This window comes from Kogia breviceps, chromosome 15 (assembly GCF_026419965.1).
Source record: "Kogia breviceps isolate mKogBre1 chromosome 15, mKogBre1 haplotype 1, whole genome shotgun sequence".
Taxonomy (NCBI): Eukaryota; Metazoa; Chordata; class Mammalia; order Artiodactyla; family Physeteridae; genus Kogia; species Kogia breviceps.
Genome location: NC_081324.1, coordinates 59,794,878 through 59,802,261, shown reverse-complemented (window position 1 = coordinate 59,802,261; position 7,384 = coordinate 59,794,878). Strand labels below are relative to the sequence as shown.

At 43.9% G+C, this 7,384-nt stretch overlaps 1 long non-coding RNA gene across 1 annotated transcript; it reads right to left on the bottom strand.

The window, feature by feature from the left end:
* Positions 1-3,332: 3,332 nt before the first annotated feature.
* Positions 3,333-4,292, bottom strand: LOC136792745 (uncharacterized). Its single transcript, XR_010837061.1, has 3 exons — positions 4,110-4,292; positions 3,716-3,885; positions 3,333-3,406 (listed from the first exon to the last, which is right to left on the bottom strand). It is a non-coding gene; the product is annotated as an uncharacterized lncRNA (long non-coding RNA).
* Between the last annotated feature and the right edge of the window lie 3,092 nt (positions 4,293-7,384).

The following is a 7,384-nucleotide window of genomic DNA, read 5'->3' as shown; positions in this document are numbered from 1 at the left end:
AGACCCTGAGAAGGTGTCCGGCCAGTGGGCATGGAGCTCAGAGATGGCTCCTGCAGACAGTGAGTCCTAGATCAAGCTATGCCTGAAAGTATCCTCAGACTTTTCAGTTATGTGAATTGAAGACTGCCTTCTTTGGTCGAGGCCAGTTAGACCAGTGCAGTTGTCTATCACTCGCAACCAAAAGAATCCCAAGGTTTCCGTCTAACAGCCACATTCATTATGATTCCTCTCAATTTTCTTGCTTTCTGAAAGATTAGTCACCGTCACTCAGCTTTTCTGCCCTAATTTCTCACTTTACTGTGCTGTGCCCCTTCAGTCACGCTGCTCACGTGTGCATTTCTCCTATTTGTAAAGTTACTTATCCATCAATCCAAATGGTGTCTCAAATATTTCTTCCAACTGGAACTCTCATGGATTAAAGGATATTTTTGCTTTGTAAAACCATAATGTTCACAGTCATATTCACAAAAATCCTAAAAATGAGAAAAATTGGGAGAAAGATAGCACTAAAAGAAATCCGGGCAAATATGATAACTCCTTGCACAATATCCAGCAGGTGTCCTCCTGTGTATCCCTGTAGATTCACCACATGGATCCTTCCCTTTAGAAAGCCCCTGTCCACCATCTCTGAGCCCCAAACTGTGGGCCATGGGGTTGGGCACATGACCCAGGCTAGCCAATCAGAGTAGTCCATTCCCCTGGCCACAGTGATTTGTTCAGACATGGACACATGATCCAAAGAGACTGTGTCTTCACTGGGATTTAATATTTTAATTACTGGGATTGTACACTAAGGTAATATATATGCTGCAGTTGCTCACGATCCTCCCCGAGATGCAGACAGTAGGAGGGAAAGAGGCCAGTGGATACAAGGAAGGTGAAAAGCACAGCCAATAAACTGAGAGAGAGAGAGAGAGACTTGAGATTCTCTCTGGATTTAGATAGAATCACTATATTCTATACATGAACCAGTGAATTCCTTTTTTTTCCCCAGTTCTGTTCATTTGCTTGGAAAGGAAAAGTGGTTTAAAAACCTTTTTTGTCCTTAATTTAAAAATCTCATGTAATGGTGGTATGTCATGTCATTAGAGAATTAAGGAAATCATATGGATAACTCATCAGGTACTCCCCTTAATAAAGGGGGAAAATTAATTTAAATGCATAAATACTTAAAAAAATAGACATCTATTTACCCACAACTCAGATGAACACATTTTGTCATATTCACTTCAAATTATGTTTTTAAGACATGAAACATTATAGCAAATGTCCTTCTCCTCCTTCCCCGGAAGTAGTTTCTTCTGGTGAATTCTCCTTTCTATCTAAGCTATTTTAAATTGGTTTTCTGTCACTTGCACCTGAAAGTTTTTACTACTAAATATGCCTCTCATGCCACTTAGGACAGACAGTTCCAGAGCTGGCAACTGCTTGAATCTTCTTTTCTGACTGTGTCTGACAAGTTGTTGGTGCATAACGAATATTAAGTAACAGCAACAACTGTTGTTTAGCCATCTGCCAAGTCACATGGTCTAAACGATGAAATATTTGGGAGTTCTTAGCTTAAAAAAAGAACCCAACTATATCTAGAAGAAAGATAAGAATGACTTTTATCATAGCAGGAGATTTCTTCTTTGTTTGATTTCACAGGTAAGCTCTTTTTCTTCTGTTTGAATTTTCAAAAGCAAAAAGCAATGTTTCTTTCACCAAAATCACAAACAGCAAAAGAAAATTAGGTAAACTGGACTTCGAAAGTAAAAATTTTGCGCATCAAAGAATACTATCAAGAAAATGAAAAGGCAAACCACCAAATGAGAGAAAACATTTGCAAATCGTATATCTAACAAGGGATTAATATCCAGAATATATGAAGAACTCCTACGACTCATCAAAAACCCAAACAACCCAATTTAGAATGAGCAAAGTACTTGAATAGACTTTTCTCCAAAGAAGATATACAGGTGGCCTACAAGTATATGAAAAGATGCTCAACATCACTAATCTTAAGGAAAATACAAATCAAAACCACAACAACCTACCACTTCACACTCATTAGGATGCCTATTATAAAGAACAAAAATAAAAGCCCAAACAGAAAATAACAAGTGTTCTCAAGGGCGTGGAGAAATTGGAACCTTTGTGCGTCACTGGTGTGAACGTGAAATGGTGCAGCTGCTATAGAAAACAGTATGGTGATTCCTCAAAAAGTTAAAAATAGAATTACCTAGTAATTCTACTTCTAGGTATACACTCAAAAGAATTGAAATCAGGGACTAGAACAGATATTTGTACATCAATGTTCATAGCAGCATTATTCACAATAGCTGAGAGTGAAAGCAACCCAAGAGTCCATCAGTTGATGAATGGATAAACAAAATGTGGTCTACATACGCCATGGAATATTATTCAGCCTTAAAAAGTTCTGACACATGCTACAACATGGATGGGCTTTGAAGATACTATGCTAAGGGAACAAGTGAGATACAGAAGGACAAATGTTGTATGATTCATTTAAGTGAGGTCCCTGGAGTAGTCAAATTCATAGAGACGAAAGTACAATGGTGGCTACCAGGGGCTCAAGGGAAGGGGGAAACGGGGAGTTATTGTTTGATGGGTACAAAGTTTCTGTTTGAGATGATGGAAAGTTCTAGAATTGGATGGTGATGAAGGATGACTGTGCTTAATGCCACTGAATTGTTCACTTTAAAATGGTAAATTTCGATATGTATATTTTACTACAGTAAGAAAAAAAGCCATGATTCTCAAGGAAAAGCTTATAGAGACAGATAGTAAATTAGTGGTTGTCTGGGGCAGGGGGCCAGGAACAGAGATGAACAGTCAACCGGCATGAGGATGGCGGGGGGTGGGTGGCAGAAATTCTCTAAAACTGACTTATGGTGATGATTGTACCACTTGGCAAATTTTCTAAACATCATTGAATTGTATACTAGAAATGGGTGAATTATATGATCTGTAAAATAGGCTTCCATAAGTTTGTAAAAAAAAAAAAGAAGCAATGTTTCTAGAAATATTTCTCAGAAGGACTGTATTTCTATAAAGTGTTCACAGGAGCTCCTTAAGAAAAAGGAGTTCTACAGTCAACTGTGTGTGAGGAAGATGGTAGGTATTTCCCATGGAGGGATCTGCAGGACACCCGGGATGGCCTGTGACAAAGGAACCCTCTTGGCCTGCCCTCCCCCAGGACGTCCTACACACGTGGAACGTGCCCCGTCTTCCTCCCTCCATGGGGCTCTTGCTCACACCCTCCGACTAAGGGTCTATGGAACACACTTCAGCAAATGATAATAGGAAGTTTATTAGAAGTCACTTCAGTTGGCAGACAGCTGGTTAAGATCATTCTCATTGTCCTATCGGCACCCCTGAAGTTGTTTTCTTGATGAAGCCATCCCTGGAACCAGAGGGGATGATTCCTCTCAGCAGGTGCAAAGAACCAAGGTCACCAGATCCACCAAAGCCCACAGTTCTGGGACTTCACCCACCACCCCCTCCATGGGGACGGGAAAGGAAGGGACAGCGCTAGCTTAGCCCAGGCTCATGTCTTTTCACGCACCAACCTAGCTCTGCTACCAGGAAAATACACCCTAACTGATGGCAGCCCGAGGTAAAACCCTAGATGGAAAGTTCTAAAGGGGCTTGTAAAACTAGCTAGGAAGCGAATAGCATTTATTAAGCACCTGCTGTATACCAGGCATCATACCAGGTGTGTGCTTGTGCCTCGTTTAATCCCCTTGGCAGCCCCTGTGACAGGTACTGTTCCACCACTTTGCAGGTGAGGACCTCAGGGCGGGAGGTTAACTGATGGTCAGACCTTGGGTCACACAGCCAGGTATGGGTTCAAGTCCAGCTCAGGACACCAACACTGAAACTCTGGGCAAAGGCAGACCAAGAAGGTACAAAAGGTTATATGGACAGGGCTTAATCTGGTAGAAGATCCCAGGTAATGGTACATCTCTCTCACACACACACACACACACACACACACACACACACATCATGCACACACCAGACACACAAACACACACATACCATGCACGTAGTCAGACACACCACACACACACACACCATGCACACACACACATACACACACACACAGAGTTAACGTTGTGATCAGGTGAGCAGCCTGGGACACAAAGAGACAGGAGGGTGGGGGGCCTGCAAGCCCACAGCCGGTGTCCCTGGAGGCCCTGGTGGGGCGGGGCCACAGCAGCACATCTGAGCCGAAGGAGCAGGCAGAAGAAGTGGGGTAGAGGCTGTAATCCACAGGAGAAATGAGCACACCCGCGCCCGCCGGAAGGCAGCTCAGACTGATGTCAGTCAGTATATAAACAGGCCAAGCCAGGGAGAGGGTGGGGTTTCCTGCTCTGTCCCCGGCTAGCCTGGGGCGCTGCTGCCCTGGTGAGGCAGGAGGTCAGTCACTGCCTGCCCTCCCTCCGGAGACCCAGGGCAAGGTGATCCCTGAGACCGAGCCAGACGGACCTCCCTGGCTCCTGGCTGGGTGAGGTTACTGGGCTCAGCCCACAGTACGCTGGCCGCTGGGCCCCTGCTGCAGCACGGACCTGTGGTTAGAGCTGGGTCCCTGGGGATGCTCCCAGATGGCGAAGCTACTGTCATCACCACCGAGTAATGCTCCCTGAATAAAGCCGCGAGCACATCACATGAGCCACCTCGTTTAATGCCAGCATCCCAACGTCTCTGAAGCAGGCACTGTTGCTTCACTACGGAAGCAGAAACCGAACACGCAGAGGTTAAGAATGTGGCTGACATATATGGAAGCTAAAAAAGCGGTACTGAAGAACCTAGGGGCAGGACAGGAGTAAAGACGCAGACGTAGAGAATGGACTTGAGGTCACAGGGTGGGAAGGGGAAGCTGGGATGAAGTGAGAGAGTGGCATGGACATACATACACTACCAAATGTAAAATAGATAGCTAGTGGGAAGCAGCCGCATAGCACAGGGAGATCAACTCCGTGCTTTGTGACCACCTAGAGGGGTGGGATAGGGAAGGTGGGAGGGAGATGCAAGAGGGAGGGGATATGGGGATACATGTATACGTATAGCTGATTCACTTTGTTGTACTTCAGAAACTAACACACCATTGTAAAGCAATTATACTCCAATAAAGATTAAAAAAAATAAAAAAAAAAAAACGTGTCTGAGTCTTGGGAGATAATAAGCGTACCGGTGAGCCCAGCATGCGAAACCCATGCTCTCAGTGACTCAGAGACCAGGCCAAATAAAGTCACTGTTCTTTACCTTTCCAGGATGTTGACACAAGATCGAAGTACCGAGATCTTAAATCAGTTCTCGTTCCCATCTTGAGAACTGCCGTCAGCTTTCTGCTTCGGCACTAGCCTTTGTGCCCATGGTTTCAGCTGCTTGCCTTGCACGAGACCCAGTTAACCCAGCTGGTTCATGTGGTTCTCTAGCTGGGAACACGTCTCACCTGCTAAAAGCCCCAAAGGAGCGCTTGGTACATAGTAGCTGCTTAATAAATACCTGTTAAATGTAACGTGCTCCCCAAGGCATCCCAACAGGTGGAACGGAAGAGGTTCTAACTAACCATCTCAACCACCTGTCACTGGGCACCGGGAAGCCACAGGTCCACCTAGTCCTGGGCCAGTCCAGTCTCTAGCTCCCCTTCCCCCTGTTCCTGCCTCTAACAAGGGCTCCTGGAAGGCCTTGCCCAGGACACTGGCCCTTCCACACATCAAGGGGCATTTTCAGGGGTCTTAAAAATAAATATATATATATATATACACACACACACACACGTACATATATATATGTATATATATCTCCTCTATTGCTGTCTTTTTCCTTATTGGAAAAGTAATACATAATGTTCATTGTTGTGGTTGTTTTTTTAACAACAAAAAAAAGAGAAAAGTTAAGCACAGAGAAGAAAATTAATATCACCTTTCATACCATGACTGAATAATAACTAAGGCTAATATTTGGCTTTATGCTCTGAAGTGTTTTTTTTAAGTGTGTATATATATATATGCAGTACATACATATACACACAGAAATGCACTGTTTTGTAATCTTTTACATTTTAAAATTTTTATTAAAAAGTCTATCCAAATAGTGAACATTTTTTAATAACGTGAAGTATTCTTCTACAACATAATTTTTGAGGTCTGCCTGTATTTCACCATTCTAAGTTATCTCTTGTTTTTGGATGTTTAGGTTGCTTTTAACTTTTTCACTATTATGGAAAATTATTTAATGAAGATTCTGTGACAAGATCGACATGCGCACTCATGAATATTTTCAGATGAGAAATTACCAGACATGGAATTCTGGGTTTAAAAAATATGTTAAAAAATACAGTTTAAAAAACTTAAAAAAAAATGTATAAAAGCAACATCCTCTCATTACATGTAACGTAGAAAATACGTAAAAGTTGAAGAAAGAAAAGAGTCCGTATTACTCAGAGTTAACTTCTTCCCACCCAAACAACATTGGTAATGTATCATTTTAATTTCTTCCAGGGTTTTTCTATGTATTACAAAAGCATAACAATCAATTACTTTACACAATTTTGTATTCAGTGGTTTTCACTTTACACTGTATGGCAGGGTAGCTCAAAATTTTCCCTACTCTTCATGTATTTTAATCCTCATCCTCCAGGATTTTCCCAGAGGAAAAATGAGAAACTGCTTAAACACTGCGGACATTTATGACATTATGACAAACAAACACCCCCTGGGCTGTCGGAGGTTCATCTGCTGAGCGGCCTTCAGTGCCCAGGGCCTTGGTGGGAGCGGACCTGTCCGCGGTGAAGGGGTCAGGGTAGAGGAGGTGGGAGTGAGGAGGGGCCCCCACCCTGCTCAGAGGCAGCTCCTGGGGAGGTGACGGTACCCTGGGGAGTAAGTCTGCCCGCCCAGGGCACTGATGGAGGTCGGAGGCTGAAAGGGGCCTCCCTGCCTCCCCAGGGTTCCCGAGCCCCAGGGATGACACAGTGGGCTGGGAGCATATTGGAGGGAAATGTTTATTCAAAGGGGCTGGAAATTCACTGACCTATAGGATGGACAAGGTCCCTTTTCTCATTGAGTTTATCATCCAGTGGGAAAGACGGGAAATAAGTGCAGGAAGAAGAAATCTAGGAAGCGTGAGTGCTCTGCTAAGAATTAGAATCAGGTGATGTGACAGGGTGTGACCTCAGAGGAAATGACTCTTCAGCTGCAGAGGTGGCCATGCAGTGATCCAGAGGAAGGCCATCCCGGGCTGAGGGATAGCAAGCTGGGAACGTCTAAGAACCAGAAGGACGCTCCTGTGGGGAGGCAGGCAGGGCCAGAGACCATGGAGGCTTTGAAGCTGATTAAGACAAATGAGACCATTCCCTGTTTCTCCCAAGGAGAAC